The sequence below is a fragment of the Centruroides sculpturatus genome, unplaced genomic scaffold (assembly GCF_000671375.1).
Source record: "Centruroides sculpturatus isolate CEXI.00-Female unplaced genomic scaffold, Cexi_2.0 scaffold523, whole genome shotgun sequence".
Classification (NCBI taxonomy): Eukaryota; Metazoa; Arthropoda; class Arachnida; order Scorpiones; family Buthidae; genus Centruroides; species Centruroides sculpturatus.
Genome location: NW_019384774.1, coordinates 1 through 23,309, shown reverse-complemented (window position 1 = coordinate 23,309; position 23,309 = coordinate 1). Strand labels below are relative to the sequence as shown.

The 23,309-nt window shown below is 30.7% G+C and overlaps 1 long non-coding RNA gene across 1 annotated transcript; it reads left to right on the top strand.

Moving 5' to 3' along the window:
* The first annotated feature begins 6,908 nt into the window (after positions 1-6,908).
* Positions 6,909-15,512, top strand: LOC111629068. Its single transcript, XR_002757273.1, has 3 exons — positions 6,909-7,063; positions 7,298-7,411; positions 14,525-15,512. It is a non-coding gene; the product is annotated as an uncharacterized LOC111629068 (long non-coding RNA).
* The last annotated feature ends 7,797 nt before the right edge of the window (positions 15,513-23,309 follow it).

Sequence of the window (23,309 nt, the reverse complement as noted above, 5' to 3'; positions counted from 1 at the left end):
TTCTTGATGTTTCAAGGTGTTTTAGATCCAAAAATGTAAGTCTTGGGGGGTTGATTTTGACTTATTGCCATACTTTTCCTCTGTTTTATATAACTGCTGGAAGAGTAATACAGAGTATAGGTATTTACAGGTATTTTTTGTTAAATTCTAGATAACAGTTTGTTGAAATAATTTCTGCTATACAAAAATGTTAAGAGAAGTGAAATGATACTAAAATCATTTAATTATTTTTTTGTATCTCTTCTGGATTTAACATGTTTGATAGCTTGTAATAAGAATTTTTTTTCCTGCTTCAAATCAAATAAATGCGAAACAAAATCAGGAGATAGTCTGTTGTTAGAAATGTAAATATTTTAAAAATCACAATTAACTTCATATATACATTAAAAAATTATCAGATATGGTAGATTAGATTATTTTCTTTTGTCATTTTTTCCCTCTCTTCCAATAAGATTTGTAACATTTTAATTTGTGAATTGATAATTTTTATATATTGCATTGATTTAAGAAGTGTTTATCTTTTCTAATAACTTAGATTGAATATTCTGGTAAATAATATCAGAAATATCTTAATAAAATCAGTTGTTCCTTTAACGTAAGACCTGGTTTTGTAATTATAGAAAAATATGTGTATACAAAATCTGTCCCTTTGTAATAAATAACTATATATTAGTATAATTAAATTCAGTTGGTTATTATGCAAAATACTTAATTGCTATGCTTGTAACTAACGTGAAGAAATTTTCTTTGAAATTATTTATTATTTGCTCGAGTCCTATAAATTATTACCGTATTCCTAAAGTACTGTAAACATTACAAAATAAATGTAGTAAGGTAACTTATTTAAAAGTCTGTTTGCTGTTCGACAGGAATGCTTGACATTTGCTGCACAGTCTTTTATTGTAAATGCTAAACTACATTTTAAAATTAAGTAAAAACTTTCTCTTGTAGTTGGAAGATTTTAACTATTTACAATTCACAATCTCTGGCCATCAGAGAACTGTTTTTCACTTTTTTACATTTTAAAATGTGATATGATGAAAGATTGTGCTGTAAATATTTTGTTTCTATTGATGAGTGTTTAAGGATTTTTAAATAAGACTTTTATTGTGTTATCCAGTTTTATATACAGTTGAGTTTGCTTAAGAGAGTACCTTCGGGATCATTGCACCATTCTTCCTTATCTAGATTGCTCCCTTATACAAAGTGACAAGATCCAGGGAATTGTTTATGGTTATTAACCTGTATCCTTTCATGACTTAGAAGCTCTATATAACTTATATTTGCAAACATTAAAATACATGATCATATAATTTTACTGTATTTACACACATTGGTTTCCATTCTTATTTCATTCTGTCATTTATCAAATAATCAGTAAATACAGTATATTTAACAGTTACATGATTTTCAGTTCTTTCCAGAAGGGGAGTAGGTGACCTAACTGAAAAGATGTGAACATCGTTACTATCCAAAATTTCTGATGCTTTCTAATGAAACATACAAATAAGTACTGTACATTATTGCAAGAATCTCTGTCATATTTTATTATGATAATTTACAAATATGGAAGAGAACTATACATGCTATTACAACTATTTATGAAATAAACAACCTAAACAAATTTACTAAATCAATATCCGAAAAAAAATTACAGACTTCTTTTTCGGATATGATTACTCTTGGTTTTCTTTTCAATTATTTCCTTAATCTCAATTGTGTGTAAGACAACTGTTGCCATGTGTCCTGGATGATGATGTATGGTAAGATTAACGATAAAGTCTTATAAATTTTCTTCATAGTAGTTCTCCCATATGCAAACTTCTGCTCTAGAAAAGCTACCAACCAGCACTCGTTATTTAAACAGACTGCTTTATTATCTGTTGCTCTGTTAACAGGAGTCCTGCTACAAGTAAATTGTAGGGAATGTGGAAGAGTACTATCTTAAGCAAATGGTTTTCTTATCCAATGCTCTTGTTAAGTGAACTTGACTGGTATTTAAAATATGTTGAAGGTTATATTTTAAATTAATTTTTTTTGCATCCCATTAGTAGATTAGTAAATAAAAACCACTGAACACCGATAACTGGTTGTAGGTTTGTGCTTGCCCAACAAGTTGGCTGCCCAGAGTTTTCTGGATTTTCTTCACTTGTCTAATACCTAAATAGAGCAGGTTTCCCATAGAAAAGTCCTTCTGGAAGGCATTCCCTTTGGTAGATCTACCTTGTGTTGCATTGACTTTAATCCATTCAGTAACAATGAGATTATTTTGTTTGCTTTCTTCTGTGCTTTTATATGTAGTATACAAACTCGTGGACAAGGATTACATTTATGCTATAAACTAATTAACTAATTAATGTATTTAGTACTACTTCCATCTTGTAATAAATTTAATAATTTAGAAACAGCTATAAAATAGATCAACTCAGAGTATGATTTAAATTTTCAATCCTGTAAACTGGGCAGAGACATTGCCAATTTTGTCATTCATACCTCCAGCCTAATCATTGCCTCTAGATAAGTGGATCTGTGTGATCAGTGGATTTGTGTTGTTATAATAGGATTAAAAATTTATACATGCCTAGAGGCAAAGATCAGATTAGTGCTGTGGACAGCATAGCTGATAAAATACTTGTCTAGTTTGCAGGGATTGAAGAATATATTTTCAAAATTAATTAATTAATTAAAAATTTGTGTTGTTAAATTTATCGTAAGATGTTGGGACTACCCATCTTTAATGTCAGATTAATTAATTAATTACTTAATTAATTTATAGTATAAATATAGCCTATAATTTTCAGCTGTTTAGTTGATTTAACACTGATTTTCCCTAATAAGTACAATGATTTACATGCATTAATTTCTAATTAACTGGACAATTAATTGATGATTGATTAGTTAATGAAAGAAATTAGAAATGATTATCATTTCGGTGTCATTATTAAAAATGCATAAATTCATTGAATGTATGTAATTCATATAAGATGTATTCACTGGTGTTGTTTTAAAAAATTGACTATATTCTCCTCATCGAATTACTAATGAATGTGGTCTTTTAATTAATTAAACAATAATTTTATTCGTCATTGAATGAGTGTGTTTGTATATAGGGAATTGAATATTAAAGTATAACTATCTAATAACAAAGAAAATCTTTTATTTTGTTTCATTTTCCTGTATAGAATAACCATTTCACTGTATTTTGTACTAGTATAAGGTAGACTATTGCTATGCAAATATGTTGTTTGTATTCATTTTTTAAAATGCGAATAAATTATTGTTAGAAAAAAAATTTGCGCCGTAAGTAACGACAATAATTTATTTTCTGTGGACTAAGTTAAGTAGAATTTTCTTTAAAAAATCTTATTTAGATTACAGAAAATATATTATTCTTTGGTATCTGCAGTTTATCTCCTGCATCGGTAGTGGGTTTTTGTATAAGCGATTTTTGTGCAACGGGTACGTCTTTGCAGCATTTCGAAAACACCGATACCGCTTCGGAATTTATTTCCATTCGTTGAAATTCGTAGTCTGTCAGCTGCTGTTAGAAAGTCGGATGCTATGCTTTTTCCCAAAAGAAACTACAAAACAACGAGAAATTATTTATTGCGGCATCGTCATAATTTTAAGCCAAGATTGATCCTGAGTATCAATCCTGGATTAATAATTTTACCGCCTCCTTCATATCTGTAAAATTAAACTGAGATTTCGAATTTTTGGATTTCTCTCCCCTATTTTCCCAAAAACAGTCTTACGATCTGTCTATTTTGCGAATATTCGGTCTCTACTCGATTATTGTCTGCCAGTATGGGAGGGATATGACTGGCTCTTCCCATTTACAAAAAATATTAAAAGAATTAGATAAAATAATTTCTTATAATATAGCTAACTTTCCTTTATCGTGTACTGTACAGTATATTGATTTTTATTCGTTGTTGTCGAGCTGCAATTTGAAAAAATTGTAGACACAAATCCCCACTGTCGTCCGTCTGTTCGACTCTTTAATCCCCAGAATGGAGTTACACAGTTGAAAGCCGAGACCATGTGTGGAAACCTAAGGGGTAGGGGGCCCCAATTAATATATACGAACTTCCGATGTAAACCGGAAGTCACGTTATTTCAATTCCGAAATTTTTCCCCCGAAAGGAGTTAATGACCAGCACGACTCTATTCTAACAGGAAAAGTATGATGTACAGGGGCAAGCCATCACTAATTTGAGGTAGAGAGAATATATTTTAAATTAAATAAATAAAAAATATGATTTAAAATTGCAGCCCGGCATTTTAACCATGCCACAATAAATATTTTCTCGTTTGTTACGGGCGTTATTATCGGAGAGAATATCAATTATCTTGCGATATTTCCTTTTGTATATGTAATAAATAAATAAATATAATCTATGCGTTTTAACACTATAATTCTGTTGTTATCAGCTATTGTAAACAAATATCCAATGGTTTAACAACGTACAGTTTATTATTCAATTTTCGATTCTAAGGTGCGTTGCAAAAATATAAGACCACCCCAACTTTTTTGGAGTAATAAATTTTTATCACACTTAAACAAAAAACTAATGACAGGAATATATGTACCGTATTTTCGCGGAATGACCGTCATTGGGTCTGTCCGGGGAAGACCATGCAATCAGATATTTCTGTACGGTAAAAGCCGGCATGCCGGTTTATCCGGGCGGAATACCGGTTTAATTGAGGTTATAGATCCGAGTTTTTATTCTAAAACTGTGAAACTGTCAGCATAACATCAAAAACTATTATTATACTTTTAATTTCTTCATTTTGTCGTCTTTCTAACGACGTAAAATACTCTTGGAATTCCGAAATTGCTTTTTTTTGTATTTTATTGTTATTTGATTAAAGAACGCAAAAATAAACATATTAAATTTAAGAAACTTTCTGTAAATTATCTCAGCTTACCCCCATTAACATCGGCTTTGTGTGAAAGTTGAGAGGAAGATGTTTATTTTTAAGGTCGGGGTAGATGGTCAGTGTATAGCCCACACTGACTAACTACTACTAAGTTACTACTAATGTCAATTATTTTATTGTCTTGTAAACGAAAACTCTCTTTTCCTGATTTTAAGTCGATTAGTCAAATTACAATGTTGTTGTTATATTGTACTGGAAAGAATGTTTTATTTAACATTTAATTAACGGCTAGTTTTGTTAGATATGATTAATTTTATGTTTTAGTCGCAGTTTAACTGGCATGTCGGTAACCCCGGGATTTATGATAACCCCTTTCTGGGTGATTTGATAAATCACTCAAAAAGAATTACTTATTTTATTTACAATTAAAAATAAAAATAAAGATATAATTTTTTTTATTGAAAAAAAAATAAAAAATAATGGTGTTGCAAAAATATAAGGCCAGTGGTATTTAATAGCGAGTGAAACACCATTTTTATTAACACTTATTTCGTATCTTTCAACTATCTTTTATAGAATTAACAAGATGTTGCAGATATTTAAATTGATTTTTTCCAATGCAATTACAATTACAGGTTTGAGTTATTCAATATTGTGGTATTTTTCTCCCGCATACATATCCCTAGCTATTAGACTCCATAGATTTTCTATGGGATTCAAAGCATAGGAATAGGGAGGTTAATTCATGACTTGAATGCCATTACCCAATAACCACTGATAATTGAAGTTTGCATTTTGAATTGGTGCATTTTCTTGTTGCAATTGCCAGAATGGACCACCAATTTTTTTTCTAAATGGCAGAAGATCCTGCCTTCCTTCATCAATTTATAAATGCTAAATTGATTATTCCAGACCATCCAAAATCTGCCCAGATCATAACTGACCCCCTTCTTGCTGACACTTGGCAAACAAAAACCCCTCTCTCCTAAGATTGTACCAATAAAATTGCAAACCATCGGGACCATCCAAATTGAACTTTGTTGTTTTATTATTCCAGATAACTTCACACCATTTTGAAGTCCATGACATTTTATCTTTGGCCCATATCAGTCTTTTTTTTTGTTGGTGGAGGTGTTTTACATATGTGCTGCTGCTTTTCTATTTTTATACGCTAGATATTTTATTGATTTTTACCATTTGGAACAGTATTGATTTGGGAACATTAACATCAGGCCTTTGTGCCATTTCACCTAATGATGTTTCTACTGTTGATATTTTCCACATAATTGATGATTTTTGCTTTCTTGTCACCTTGGAAGGCCATTCTATTTGGTTTTTCTTCCCATATTGCACACAAAGCTTAATATAATTGGCTACAACCCAACGAGATCTCTTTAGCTGCTTTGAAATAGCTCTAGCAGAACTTCCAATCTGATTTGGCCCAAAGGCAGTTTAGGATTTAAGTAACTTTAAGAATGGGTAGAGGTATCACAATCAATTAATGGTGATATAAATTCAATTATGTCTTCATTTGCAATTATGTAGTGCTTCCATCTCTTTATAATTATCAAATTATAAGTGATACTGAATTTTTTTGATAAATCACTCAAAAATGCAACTGACCTTATATTTTTGCAACGCACCTTAGAAGAGAAAATTGAATAATAAATTGTATGTTGTTAAACCATTGGGTTTTTGTTTGCTGTACGAAATACTGTTGATAATAGCAGGATTATAGAGTTAAAACGCATAAGAATACAGCAACCTTATAATCAAGAAATATAACCTATGCACTCAGCGATCATTTCGTACATGAATCAACCTTCTATAAAATAAGAACCAGTAGAATTTTCGAATATATAGGTTTTTTGAAGTGTTTATTAAACTTTCATAAAAATATTATGTATAAAATTGTAAAACATGATTATAAAATTAATTTCTGAACGTATTTTTACATTATACAGTATTATTATTGTCAAATTCGTAAGGAACATAATACGATTTTCTTTGTCCTCTAGCGGAAGAGTCCGGCAAAGTCGTCGAAATCAAACAGGAAAAAGCCGAACCTGCCACCAGCACGCAACAGCAGTCTCAAAAATCTGGAATGAAACCGCCACCGGAAAAAAGACCAAGATTGATGGCCTAATTTGTGATAGAAAAAATTATACATTAAATTGTATGATAGTTTCCATTATTGTTTTAATTTTATAAAAACTATATTTAGTTTTAAACAAAATTTTTTCATGTGAATGACTAAATATTATTATAATTCTGAAAAACTGTAATAAATATCCTAAAAAGTTGTATCGGATAATTTATTTCTATACAAATCATCCTCATTAAAATAAGTTTAAACATTAAATTACCATCAATTAATACAGTAAATGCTAAAATATGTTCTGATTTACAGAGTGGCCATAATTAGAATTCCTATTCAGAACACTCTGTAGATGTAACCAATAAACAGATTGAAATCAAAATTTGTATACACACCATGAAAAGGATGCGGAAAAAGATTTTACAGGTAAACATTTTAGTTGGAAACCTTCTGCTAGATGTGTTTTACAGGAAAACGTACGAAACAAAATAACAAAAATGCATTTATTTATTCCTCGAGGGACGTTCCTTCTGCACAGCAGTCTATTGATGTAAGGAATGTTGCTCGACGTAAAATTTGAAGGCGACGAATTGCAATTGCTACCCGGCGACGGTTTGCACTTAAAGTGTAATACGATCCTTTGAGTCTGCCAAAGTTGCACCGTTTCTACCATAAACCATATTCCACCAAAGCACCCCTAGCAGAAGTTTTAAGCTAAAATTTTTTTCGTAAATTCCTTTGCATTAGTCTATATACAAATTTTGGTTTCAGTTCATTTACTTATTACGGGTACAGAGTACTCCGCATAGGGAAACTAATTATGGCCATCCTGTAAGTTATAACAAATATACAGGTGTTCCAAATTAAACTTGACATTTCCCAGTTGGCTACAGCAAAAACTATTCATCAGAAAGTCACGAAATTTTGGGAAGGCTTTAACGAAATTATGGGAATTTTTTCGAGAAAAAAAGTTAGTTCGAAAAACCACGACTAGAAAGCGCTTTCCAAGCTGAAATAGTGACATATTGGCCTGTAAGATTGGCCAGACTTGAATACGTGCGATTTTTGGCTCTGGAGCTATCTCAGACATGATCTACCTCAATCCCATAACATCGTTGTCAGGCATTAAGTACAGCATGGCACGCCATGTACGTAAAATTCCAAGGCATACAATGAATGCAACGGTTGAACATGCTGTTTTCCACTTTCAGATGGTGGCCTTCCTGTTTTAAAGATGTTTTGTTCACATTAGACAGATAATTTATGCAGCTCGTTATGTTCTGTATAAAGCTGTAATACACCCTGTAGTAGTGGTAATACGCCAGCTTGGAAATGTCAAGTTTTATTTGGAACACCCTGTATATTTAGCATTGTGCATAAATGTTTTACTTATTTTTCATTTTAAACTCATTACATTATCATCCGTTAAAGAAAAACGAAAGCCGGATTTGGTTATCCGAATTTCCGAACTCGAACCTTTAATTACTAGCACCGCTTTATATAATAAACATTTAGAAAAGTTATATTCTAGAATATTCACGGGTATTTGAAAATGAAATATGTAGCTTATTCCCTCTAAATATACCCGTAAGTGCTGTCAGAATGCAACTTCTTAACTCGAGAATTCCCATTTAAAGCATTCAAAATGTTCTTTCTACCGGTTCTCCTCTATCTGAACTGGATGCCAGATAAAAGAGAATTGCAGACGGGGTTAAACAATAGCATTCTGTATTCCATGCCAACTTATCCAAACTTTACACTTGATCTGACACGAAGTAAAAAAACTGAAGTATCGCATACATTTCGAGAATATTTAGTATCGAATCCCAACACGAGATGACGCCAGTGCGCTTAGGGATGTTGAAAGGTTAAAGGTATCCATTAACAGAGCGCGTATCGATTACTTTAAACGTTGCCGCTACTATCAACTTTAAACTCTGCACGCTCGGTAAACCGAAGAATTTTTACTGGATTAATTCCACCATTTTGCACGCATTTTAACTTAATTCTTTGCAGAATTCCCCATTTTACGAGCCCATTTTATTATCCTTCGCCTCAGAAATAAGGACATTAACGTTAGGAACTAGGGTTTATATAAATTTTCGATCTTTTATACCCATTTTTATTGTTTGGGAACTTGGCCAATGTTCGATGTTTCTCTCTTTCTTCCTCCTTTTCTTTATTACTTCTGCTGATCCTTAGCTTGTTATAGGGCTTATATTTATGTTGACATAAAGAGGGGATGGCAAAATTCGATTCTAGCATCGTTCTAGGAAGATGCTTCCAGATTTGTACCCTCCTCCAGCATCGATATCGATTTTTTCCTCTTGTTTAATTCGATCTCCGGTGTGTTGCGATTGATCTTCCCCCCAAAATTGATCCGGATCTTCACTACATCTTCTTTTTAAAGATTTTTCCCTGCTTACAATAAAAAAAATCTATTTTTTAAAATTATCTTTAAAAAACGAATTTCAAAGATAATTCCCTAAAAAGTTCCTTCGAAACGATTTTCAAAGATAATTCCCTAAAAAGTCTCTTTAAAACGATTTTCACAGATAATTCCCTAAAAAGTCTTTAAAACGATTTTCAAAGATAATTCCCTAAAAAGTTCCTTTAAAACGATTTTCAAAGATAATTCCCTAAAAAGTCCCTTTAAAACGATTTTCACAGATAATTCCCTAAAAAGTCTTTAAAACGATTTTCAAAGATAATTCCCTAAAAAGTTCCTTTAAAACGATTTTCAAAGATAATTCCCTAAAAAGTTCCTTTAAAACGATTTTCAAAGATAATTCCCTAAAAAGTCCCTTTAAAACGATTTTCACAGATAATTCCCTAAAAAGTCTTTAAAACGATTTTCAAAGATAATTCCCTAAAAAGTTCCTTTAAAACGATTTTCAAAGATAATTCCCTAAAAAGTTCCTTTAAAACGATTTTCAAAGATAATTCCCTAAAAAGTCCCTTTAAAACGATTTTCAAAGATAATTCCCTAAGTTAAGTGCTTAAACTAACGAGATATATTCGAGTGTTTCAATTTATTATCACTTAAATGAGTTCATTATCTGGAATTAAACAGCTTCCATTAGTAGAACTTTAATTCAGTTTAGATTAGAACCCATTGAAAATAATATAAATCCTGGTGTAACAACAGATGGAAGAGGTTACCCAATGCGTTTAATTGGTATAAGTTTAGGATAGGAATGCCGAAATAGGAAAATTAATTGTGTTTAGTGTAACGTTTCGTTGCACGAGAACGTTATCGTCGTCACCATTAATTATTTATTACGTAGAGATAGCATGGACGACGAACACACTTCGTTTTAACAATATAATTAACAGTATAATTTGTCATAAATAATTGCTATCGTAAGAACAAAAGAAAGTAGTGTGATCCGTTTAACCGCATACTGTTTAATACTCGGTAACTTTGATTAATTTTCCCATAGAGAAATATAAAGTTTTATGGTAAACAAAACGAGTTTTATGGAGCTTGGAATTAAATTTGTAATAAAATTTTTCTTTGCTGATCCAGGGTTATCTTTGTTTATTATTCAACATGTTCTGGTCTGGGATTATTCTTATTATTATTATTATTATTATTTTTGTTCTGTGATTCGCCCACAGTCGCATCTGGAATTATTACTTTTTTATTCGCTTCTCGTCTGACCTTCAATTTGCCTTGTTCTTTTGATTCCCTTCTCTGATCTTGAATTGAATTTCTTTTTATTCATCCCTTTTGATCTTGAATTTTCCTTGATTTTTTGTTTCATTCACCACTTCTGACCCTGAATTTTTCAAAATTTGCCTCTTCTGATCCTGAATTTTCCTTGTTCTTTTTTTTTTATTCATCTTATTATCTGGAATTATCTTTATTGATTTATCCCTATTGATCTTGAATTTCTCTTGTTTTACGATTTACCCCTTTCTGAACCGGAATTATCTTTGTCAAATGTATTTTTCTGAAGGATTAACTTCCTTCTCTTTCTCATCCTCTTCATCCTAAATCAATTTTCACAGATTAAATAGCATTAATCTAACCTGGAAGAGAAAATGAAGATAATTTATATTCTGCAACGAAATTGTTAGCGTGATTTGCATAAGTAATAAAAATTAATGTTGTAACAGAGAAGGAAATTTCTCCAGAAAAAAAAAAAATTAATTTACGTATAAAATTAAAATTTGTTTTAGAAATTAATATTCAATGCTTAATTAATCATAAATCTTTTTTTTTAATTAATTAAAATGAAATTTTCTAAAAAGGAATTCCAAATTTATTTAATGAAATTTCTTTAAAAAAAATTCAAGTTATTTTCCTGTAAAACGTACTGTTTGCATATATAACCGAGCCCTTTCGTGCGAAGGACCTCGTGCTTAAAGGGGCCTCAAAAATCTTTGTCACAAATTATTCATTTCGTTGTAATTCTCTTGTATTTTGTGTCGCAAGGTCCAGCGGTCCATCGAAACAAGAGGCCTTGCTAGGTCTACTGCGAGGGGCCTGTTCAGTAGAAAAATTGTTAAAAGTTTATTATAGACCAGGCCTTAGAAGTCGAGAAAATATGATACTATTTTTAACGTTTTTTTAATATTCTTAAGGCCTCAAAAATGCAAGTGATTCTTCACGTTATGGGGCCTCAAAAACATTATGAACGATTCATTTCACTTATGTATTAAGAAGAAAACTTTATTTTTTCTAAAATACAGTATTTTGGAATACAGTATATTTATGAGATCCGAAACAAGAGGCCTTGCAAGGCCTTTTATGATGGGCCTGTCCAGAAGATGAAATGTGAAAAGTTCACTATAAGCTGGGCCTCAAAAGTTGAGAAAATGTAACACCATTTTTAACTTTTTTTTTTATATGTTGAAGGCCTCAAAAATGTAAGTAAGGCCTCCATTATATAAAAAAAGGTGAAAATGATGTTATATTTCTCGACTTTTTAAGGCTTGGCTTATAGTGAACTTTTAACATTTTACTTTATGGACAGACCCATATTTAGAGGGCCTCAAAACGCCATCAAATAATTCATTTTTATGCATTTTTTTTGTGTATAAAATCTTTATTTTTTAAGTTTTTCTTTTTTAAAATATGATTTTTTAACGCTGCTTTATTTAATTTTAAATAAACTGGGGCCTCAAAGTAAAAGTAGCCGGGCCTCTCTACACTTACGAAGGCCCTAGTTTATAATGAAAGTTTAATATTTCTTCTTACAACCGGGTTCCATGACGGGAGTCAACAGGACTATTTAGCATGGGCATCGCATTTACGGGGCCTCAAAAATATATTATAAATAATTCATTCCATTGAATTTCTTGCTTATTAAGAACAATTTAACAACTTTTTTATGCCGTTTTGTTTTTAACATATCGAGGCCTTAAAATGTAAAGAAACCGGGCCCTTTTTTAAATTCCGAGAGGCCGTATATGTAATAATGATCAATACAAAAATTTTAATTAAGTTTTAAGTACCACATTCAAATATTTTTCTAGTGGGCCTCACATGTACTGAGGCCTCACTACGTATTACTCATTTCATCGAGTTTCTTGCGCATTAAAAAATTAATTTTAAAACTTATAAGCACTGTTTTTTTTTCTGCTTTTCTATTTCTTAATATTTTTCTAAGGGCCTCAGAATTGTTATGCCCTAGTTTATAAAGGTCCTAGAATTACGTAGGAGCCCTCTATCAGCTTTCGAGAGATCTCCGTTCTTCTTTCGATCTCCTTTGATCGATACAGATCTTTCGAATTTGATAAATAGTATTTAGTTTCGAGAGGTCCGTCCGGTTGTCTGAACTGATTTCGTTTTTCAATTAAATGATTTATCAAACGAAAAAATAACGTTGGAATTTATTGATTTTTTTAATGGTTTTTCAACGTGGAAGGGATGTTTTTTACGTGTTTACTCTTTAGTTTTCTCTTCTTCTCTTCATTTATCCACATTTCAAGCATGTTTATGGACATTTATAGCTGCTTTTGGGAACGCAAACGCTATTTACTTCACAGAATGTAAGAGAAAACGAACGGTTCGTTTTACGACGGAAAAAAACGTCGTAAAACGAACCGTTCGATCGTATAGTGTCTTATGTGGAAATATGTTGTACAGTACGCACAGTGGCGCGTTATCTTACGGGAAAAAAGACAATTTACTAGGGGGCCCCACCAACGGAGGGGCCAAAACCATCTTTTATAAGAAAATATTTCCCCTTAAACATTTCCCAACGAAAAAGAAGTCTACGTTGAGGCCCCCTAATTCAAATTCGCCCTGGCCCCACGAAGCTGGGTACGCATATACAAGATAATTAACATAATATACACATTATAGGAAAAGATAATTAACATAAAGTTTAATTTAATTGTGTACGTTAAGCTACTTTCAAGGACGTAATCTCAATTTATAACGTCTCGCTTTACGACGGTTGATATTCCAAGTTGTTTTCGCTCCGTCAAGTAGGCTGTTTACTTGATAATTTTATTGTAATTTAGGATAATTAACGAAATGAATAATTTATTTTAAGTAAATTCTAATTAACGTATTAATATTGTTATGTTTTTTATTAATGTGAAGTCGATTTTTGCATTTTTATAACGTAATTAGTAGGTAGAAAACCCGTCGCAAAGCGAGCCTTTAATACAAGCTGTGTGGCATACATGGAAATAGCCTTAATTATACAATACCTGAAAATTTTAATTCGTTATTATATTAATGATCTTGTTTATATATATATAAGGCTACAGCAGATTGACGTATTTCCGACTTAATTGGTTTATGAAAAGTCGTCGTAAAGCGAGCCATTGAGATTACATTCTTGGGAATTGATTTAATTATCTCGTACGATATTAAATTATAGTTTATTTTGATTCCTATAATGTATATATTATGTTAATTATCTTGTTTATGATTAGTATATAATAGATTTTTTTACATTTACGACTAAATTATGTAGAAAACCGTCGTAAAACGAACCGTTTAATTTCTCTTAAATTTAGTGAAATAAATTGAATTTACTTTCCTTAAACTAGCTATAATCATAACTTATCGTATAATATTTGTTTATAGATTACGTTAAGTGTTTTGTTTTCGTGTAATATACAAGTAGATTCTCATAATTAGTTCGTGGAAAACCGTCGTAAAGCGAGCCGTCACATACTCTGTGTCATAAAGTTGAGATAAAGTAGTTTTAAGTACATGATACTGCAAAAATTTAATTACTAATATGTTATCAATACAATTATTACGTACAAGGTGACTCAAAAGTCAGTTAACCGTTGTTGTAAAATGTTAATTGAAATCGTAATAAGGTATTTGAATAGGATAAAAGTTTAGGTTTTATCATTGTTAACTGACTTTTGGTCCACCCCACATTTTTATAAAAATTTTAATATTCTCGAAGAATATTTAATGCATTTTTATGCATTAAAAAAATTGAAAATTTCGGAAAATATAATTGTTTTTAAAATGATTTTTCCAAAAAATTATTAATTATTTCCTTTTAATAAACGGTATTATATTAATTCTTATACGTTTCTCTTCGAAATTTTTTTTAGAGAATTCCAATCTCCAGAAGCGCAAGTTTGATAAAAAGGGAGATAATGACACCCATTCCATAAAAAACCTGCAAAAATATCGAACAGAAGATACTTTAGACTTGAAAAAATACAATTTTAAGTCGGAGTAAGTATCATTTTCCTTAATTAACTGATGGATGGGAGTTAGGGAGGAGGTTGCACGTGGCATTTACACACTTAAAGGTGGTCCCCCTATAAGCAATTAATCGATGAAAGTTGAGTTTACCTTATACGTGGAGAGGAAGATGGAGAGAGGGAGATTGGCGGCGTGGATGTTTAATGAAATAAACCATGCAATCTTCTTCGATAACAATGAAAGCTTGTAGGAATGCGAGGCATTGATTTGTAATTTTCATCGATTTTTCTTTGATGTTTTCGGGAAGGTTAAACGCAGTTGGCATCGTTCCAAACTTGACTACACCATGCGACTTAACAAATTGACGTTTTGCAAAAGAATCTTTGTGTAAGCAAAGAGATCAATCCTTGCTATGTTTTGATGCCATACAAACGTATAAATATATGAGAAAATTAAAGATATCTTTGCACTTTCTGACCCATTAAAACTCCTTTACGTGTAATGAATCCCCGATGACTTTTCCCTTCTCCTTTTCGACTCTTAACTGATGCAGAATTAAGAGAGGAAGAGTCATAAAGGTCGTTTACGTCTCGTTCCTCCATCTGACATTTTTCTTACACAGTTAACAATGAAGCTAATAATGCCCTTTCGCGGAAGAAACAAGAGAGAGAGAGTTTTAGAAAATCATATTAATTAATTATTAATTTATATATTAGATTGGGATGATGATGACAATTTAATTAAGTGAGGAAATCGAGCAATTTTTGTTTTGTCTCATCTTCTGCAGAGGAAAGGAAAAAATTCCTTTCTTTATCCAATCGCTAACATGTGGCGCCCTTAATTCCTAATATTGTGACAAAAGATGGATGTCCTATAATGCTAAAGGTATGAGCGGAATAAATAAAAACCTTATATATATATATATATATATATAGACAAACCTCGATGTAGCGCTCCTCTGGTCGAANTAAATTTAAAAAAAAAAATAAATTCACTAAAAGTTGGAGTTTTTTTGGGATAATTCTAATTAAGGTCGAATTGTTAAGATGTTTTCAATGTACAATGCTACAAATTTAATATAAAAAAATGTATATATTTAATGTTTTTCTTGCTAAAGGGAGAATACATTGGTAACAAGACATTATTCCTTTCCATGAACTATCAACAATTCAAAGTTTTCCTAAATCTAAGGGATAAAAATAAAGAAAATCAGGACATTAATGTCACCATCGATTCAACAAGAAGACATTTACTAGATCCACCTGTCGGAATATTCTTCTCATTATACCTCCTCCTTTTATCTTTTTCTTATTTCCTTATCTTTTTTTCCCTCTACACGAAAAAATAAAATAAAATAAAACATTTCCTAAAGGTAATTCAACACTTCTTTCGACCATTTTCATCGAAAAATAGGAATAATGCACATTTTTGCCCCTGTAAATGTCTCTTTTCCTATCTACACTTAGTTATGCAGTGAAGCCGAACAGCAACGACTTTTGTTATAAATCGCATAAATTTTATATTTTAAAAGCGAAATTTTTAAAATATTTGCTGCTTTTTTAAATAAAAAACATTTAAACTAAATATTAAAGCCATTTATCTTTTTAAATGACTAAATTTTAACGAGAAAACACGCAATTTTAGGCATCATTTTAAAATGCCTGAGACGATAGCTTCTCTGCTTAACACCTGATATAGTTGGGAAGCGAGATTTACAGGGGCAAACGACATATTACTGGATTTTTACAGTTGGTAATGTTTTCGATCGGTGACAAGATCGAAATATTGAAACTCAAAGCGTAGATAAACAGACAAAAGGGGAAAAAATGAGACATGGAAAAAATTTAAGGCAGAAGATGATAACCTTTCACAATTTTTCTAAAGTTATTTTAAAGTAATCAATGAAGAAATGTGATAAGAAATGATTTTTACTGATTAGTTGATGATAATTATTATTATTGTTTCTAATATAATTTAGTGATAAAAAATGATATATACACATTGAATGATAGGAATTACACTTATTAATCGATTGATAAATTATTTTTAATGATTAGTTATTTAAGAAATTAAATATTTTATTTATCTTTTTCTCTTCACTAAAAACATGGCCATTTTAAGATACAAATAGTAATTAATTTGGATTTCATAACTTTAAAATTAATTCTCTTTTTTTAATTTTATAAAGCAAGTTACGTATTAATTAACTTGTTACTAAATTATGTTATATAAAGAAAAATGAGGGAAATCGTAGTAGGAAACCACTAAAAATATTCTAAAATTTTTTTTTGATGCAAGAGTTTAAATTGTTCCTCATATTCTTGGAATTTTTCGACTGTCACATCGCCTACGATCTCTCTTCTCGGAATTTATCTGGATCAATTCTTTAAGTGAATTTTTTTTTAAAGGAAATTTGATCAAAATCCATTATAACAACAGCGCATGTTTATCTACCCACTTTAAAGATGCTGTGGCACTCTTAAAAACGATACAGGGAGGCTATTAATAGTAAAAAAAAAGGAGTTATTTTTATAATATATCTAATAAAAGTTTAAATAAAAAGCATGGTAATCTCCTGTGACGTTGTTTACGCGGTCAGTAAGTATTATTTTCCCCATCCCCTAAATATAGTAACGTCTAGAGTATGACGTCAATAAAGTCACGGACAATCGACTTTTCAATGCGAGAAGACTGAACGGTAGCCATGACGACGTGAGCTTTACGTGAATCAACGAAATATATAAAGTGTTGTAATCATTTATATAACAATTCAACACCGATACTAATTTTCTAAACGTTGAAAACTGCGCGATATTTAAAACCCCCCTCTCTTGCGCGTGCTTTAGAATGGCCCGGTGTTAGATCGGAGTGATAAGAATCGATGATTTGTTGCGAATTTTCCATCAGTGTTTTGATGTAGCAAATTTGGAGCCATACAAGAGGCGCACTCCACTTTAATATCTTTGGATAATAATGAAAATGACAGTTATTGTTTCCAAAGTCATAAATTATATCTCCTGTTAGTAATGGTGGTGAAGTGACTGCTGTGTTGTGAAGTTGAATTAAGAGCGTGAACAAATTCCTATTCGTTTGGGTTAATTTTATATATATATGTTCTCTTTCTTGAAGATTTTATGTAAGATGATGCCGTGCAGAATTAATGTTAACTCCTATAAAACATGTTCTCCAGAAAATTGAAAGTTTTTATGATTTTACTCTATATTATCACAAGTTTAGAAACGTTATAAAACAACAATTATTTACTCCACTGATAGAGAATGGGTCTAAAAGTTTAAATTTGAGATGTACACTAATCAGTTAAGTGATGCCGAATTAGAATGATAATTAAAAAGTCAGTTAACCGTTGTTGTAAAATGTTAATTGAAATCGTAATAAGGTATTTGAATAGGATAAAAGTTTAGGTTTTATCATTGTTAACTGACTTTTGGTCCACCCCACATTTTTATAAAAATTTTAATATTCTCGAAGAATATTTAATGCATTTTTATGCATTAAAAAAATTGAAAATTTCGGAAAATATAATTGTTTTTAAAATGATTTTTCCAAAAAATTATTAATTATTTCCTTTTAATAAACGGTATTATATTAATTCTTATACGTTTCTCTTCGAAATTTTTTTTAGAGAATTCCAATCTCCAGAAGCGCAAGTTTGATAAAAAGGGAGATAATGACACCCATTCCATAAAAAACCTGCAAAAATATCGAACAGAAGATACTTTAGACTTGAAAAAATACAATTTTAAGTCGGAGTAAGTATCATTTTCCTTAATTAACTGATGGATGGGAGTTAGGGAGGAGGTTGCACGTGGCATTTACACACTTAAAGGTGGTCCCCCTATAAGCAATTAATCGATGAAAGTTGAGTTTACCTTATACGTGGAGAGGAAGATGGAGAGAGGGAGATTGGCGGCGTGGATGTTTAATGAAATAAACCATGCAATCTTCTTCGATAACAATGAAAGCTTGTAGGAATGCGAGGCATTGATTTGTAATTTTCATCGATTTTTCTTTGATGTTTTCGGGAAGGTTAAACGCAGTTGGCATCGTTCCAAACTTGACTACACCATGCGACTTAACAAATTGACGTTTTGCAAAAGAATCTTTGTGTAAGCAAAGAGATCAATCCTTGCTATGTTTTGATGCCATACAAACGTATAAATATATGAGAAAATTAAAGATATCTTTGCACTTTCTGACCCATTAAAACTCCTTTACGTGTAATGAATCCCCGATGACTTTTCCCTTCTCCTTTTCGACTCTTAACTGATGCAGAATTAAGAGAGGAAGAGTCATAAAGGTCGTTTACGTCTCGTTCCTCCATCTGACATTTTTCTTACACAGTTAACAATGAAGCTAATAATGCCCTTTCGCGGAAGAAACAAGAGAGAGAGAGTTTTAGAAAATCATATTAATTAATTATTAATTTATATATTAGATTGGGATGATGATGACAATTTAATTAAGTGAGGAAATCGAGCAATTTTTGTTTTGTCTCATCTTCTGCAGAGGAAAGGAAAAAATTCCTTTCTTTATCCAATCGCTAACATGTGGCGCCCTTAATTCCTAATATTGTGACAAAAGATGGATGTCCTATAATGCTAAAGGTATGAGCGGAATAAATAAAAACCTTATATATATATATATATATATATATATATATGTGTGTGTGTTTGTGACCGGAGGGTCGGCATTTCTTTGATACGGTGGNGGAACAAAAAAAAAAAAAGAAAAATCGGTTTTATTTCTTTTAAATTAAATTACGTAATATAAATTTTAAAATACTAGCTTCTGATTGGCTAGTTTTAAAATGCTAGCTGTTAATTGGCTAGTTTTAAAATGCTAGCTGCTGATTGGCTAGTTTAAACTAAACATCATTAATTAACGGCAATGTTAAATACATTTAATGACATCAATAGACTATTTCAAACTTAAACCGATCTTATAACTCGTAATTTAATTTAAAAAATATTAATTTTAATTAGATCTAATTTATTTAATGGCGAAAATAACTTACGATCAATAAAAACTCATTATTTTAAATGAATTATATGAATTAATTCAGATATTTACTTTTGAAAAAAATTCAGCGGATATTAAAATATTTTATTCTATTAATTAAAATAAAAGTAAATATTTATTATTAATATTATTCATTATTTTTGGAAAAAATAAAAATAACGAGCAGTTGTCGAGCAATTGTGACATCGTCACAATGCTCTCAATTTTAATAGTGTCTTGTCCCTGTACATCACACTTCTCCTGTTAACAACGGATTCGAACTGGTCATCTGTATAACTCGGTGCAAACCGGTAGTTCGTATATGGTAAATGGGGCCTCCTGCCTCTAAGTTTTCCATATTTAGTCTGCACTTTCATCTATATAACACCGTTCTCGAGATTAAGGACAGATAGACAGACAGACGGACGCCAGTTGGAATTTATAGGTCTAGTTTTTGAAAATTTCCACTCAAAAATTTTTATCACAATCGACTAGAAATTATTCCAATTAACTTTAGGACGCTTAGTAAAGTCAACACAATTAATTATGCAATTAATTTAATTAATTATTATTTTTTTCGTTTCTAATTAACATCGCGATTTAAAAATGTTTAAAAATATCTCACAATCAATTCTATTGGTTAGCGAATATTTAAAATCGTATTCGTCTGATTGGTTAATGGCAGTAATTAGGTAAAGACGTCATTAAACACGTTTAATTGCGACTTCGATTAAAATTATACGAATACAACGAGGATTAATTGAATGAATAGAGGTAATTTAGATATAAATATGTTAATATATATATATGTATAAAGTATGTAAGAAAGAAATGAATTAGATTAGGTTACTTATAAGAATAAATCTCTGTCATCTGATCGACATTCATCGCTCTATCTTAAGCTTCATCAATCAAGTTAGTAGATAAGAATTTCCCTCCTGTACCCAATTCTCATCATAGTTTTTGAATTTAGATGAATTCTCTAAGGGGAGAAAAATCTGTTTATCTGAAATTTAAATTTATAACATTATCTATTTCTTTTTTTTACTTACCCGGATGTTATACTGCATATAAGAGGGAAAGTATGGTCTAAAACATGAACTTGGAGACCTTGAAGCGTTGAGAAATTTAAAAAAATTGGGTTTTTTTCCGTATGTATGGATGTTAGTTTGTGGGGGGCAATTTTGTACACCCAATTTCAAGCTTAATCAGCAAAAATTATTGTGATATCGTCATAATGCCGGGCTGCAGTTATTAATTAATTTAACTTAAAATATAGTAAGGCATTATAATAATGCCTTACTATATGCTCTCCACCTCAAATTAGTAGTCTTTCCCCTGTAAATCATACTTCTCCCGATAACAACGGAGTCGTGCCGGTCATCTATGTAACTCCATTCTGGGAAATTTTTTTTTTTGAATTGAAATCGCGTGACTTCTGGTCTATACCGGAAGTTTGTATGCAGTTTGTACCCTGCTGCCCATAAGCTTTTCATATATAGTCTCGACTTTCATCTATCTAACTTCATTCTCGAGATCGAGGAAGGATAGAGACAACAATGGGAGTTAATTGGAACCCAAATATAGGTCTTCTAATGCAATGTAACCAATTTATAGGTCAATATATAAATAATTTTTAAAAAATAATTTAAGTTTAGATCCGTTTTTCACCCTGTTTGGGCGACAGACTATACAGTCACTCTATATATGCTATGTTAGAATTATAGAAGTAATCACATAATATATTTTAAAACATTTTTCAAAGTTAATAAGATAAGTATTCGAACAATTAAGATATTAGCTGTAATCGCGTGTACTTAGTAAAGTTAGTTTCTTTGTTGCTCTTCTTAAAATTTAAAATATTGCAATTTATTTTCTTTTAGCTTCCTACATCAAATACCTTTCAGTATAAAGCTTGATAAATGGAAGAATATCGAGCGAATTTTTCCAGATCAACACTTAAAATAGAAATTTTAATACCGAATTAAGTAGTACTTTCGGATAATTACTTTCATCTTACAGGCAATATTTAAAATTTAATCTCAATTATGTAGATAATTTTTCATTTTTATCATACCAATTCTAATTTCGATAGAAAAGCTCTTACAGAACACTACAAACAATAGGGATAAGTAAGAAAAGAAGATGATAGACGAAACAAACGATTTCATTAACGCTTTTCTTCTAGAAATTGGGTTTAAAAAAAAGATTCAAGTTGTATTTGCGACTATTCATCCGAAGTCGTTTAAGATTCTCTAGAAAATCTCTCTTTCTGTGTATAGTCTAGCTACCCGCGGAGAGTTAAACATAAACCTTGGATCAATAGAGAAACTAATAAAACTTTTACAGTTCTCTGTAGCAAAACTGTTCTTTATTTGATTAATAAAAAAAAAAGAGAAAGACCTAAGCAATTGATGCGGGCTCTTATTCATGTTTAAAGTAGTTCATTAGAGTACGAGAAAGGAAGAAGAATACAAACTCACTGCATTGTGAAAATAAATAAATAAACGAACAAAAACTAAATTTTGCTCGTTTATTTATTTATTTTCACAATAAGTTTTGCTAAATTTAAATAAAATATATGCTCTCGATCTCAAATTACTACTGTCTTGCCCCTGTAAATCATACTTTTCCCGAAAGCGACAAAGTCGTGCCGGTCATCTATGTAACTCCGTTCTGGAAGAAAATTTTTTCAATTGAAATCGCATGAATTCCGGTCTAGACAGGAAGTTCGTATATAGTTAATTGGGCCTCCTGCCGTATGATTTCCGTATGTGGTCTCGACTTTCATCTAATACCGTTCTCGAGACGGACGACAGTGGGAATTTACAGATCTACGATTTTTTAATACCTTTCAAATTTCAGCCCAATAAGGGACGTATTTATTAGTAGACATATAAGAAATACGTAGCCTATAATTAAGAGTATACTGGGCTGTTATGTATCATCTATTATTCGGCAGTAAATATTTTCATTATCCTGAAAAATTCGAAAAAATATTTTGGGAAGTTCTTCTCTTTTATTTATTAGTAAGAATTTTTATATATGAAGTACAACAGTATGTGTTAATTATTTAAGTAGAAGCGTAACTAGAAGTAAGTTTAATTTAGAATACAATTACTGTGTACTAAATTATAGAATTAAAATTAAAGTGTTCACACTAACATACATTTTTTAATTGTTTACTATTATCTAAATGCAATTACTATTTTTATGTAATTAATTATTTGATATTTTTTTAGTCAACTAAATTTTTTTTTCTCTCTCTCTCTCTATTGAAATTTGATAAAAGAAATATTTGTATTTTTCCAAATATTTTCCAGAATTTTTATTAGTCTACGTAAGTTATTATTTTTTATTTAAATTTTATAACATTTCCTATGTTCGTTTCTATTGATTTTTATTGTTTATAAACCAATAAAGACGAAGAAATTTTATATAACTTCAAAATAACTAAAGGAAATCGATTTCTTCCTTAATTACACAAAACTTAATGAAGTCGAATTTAAATGACTTTTTAATAAAGTTTGTCTTAAAGTAAAGAAAATATTTCCGATATACTTTTGTTAATGATTGTTATTTTTCCCTTGTGAACAATTAATAAAATAAACCAGCAACGAGTTGCTCAACTTTCCCGGTAACATTTAAAGTTTTGATGGCGCCATCTGT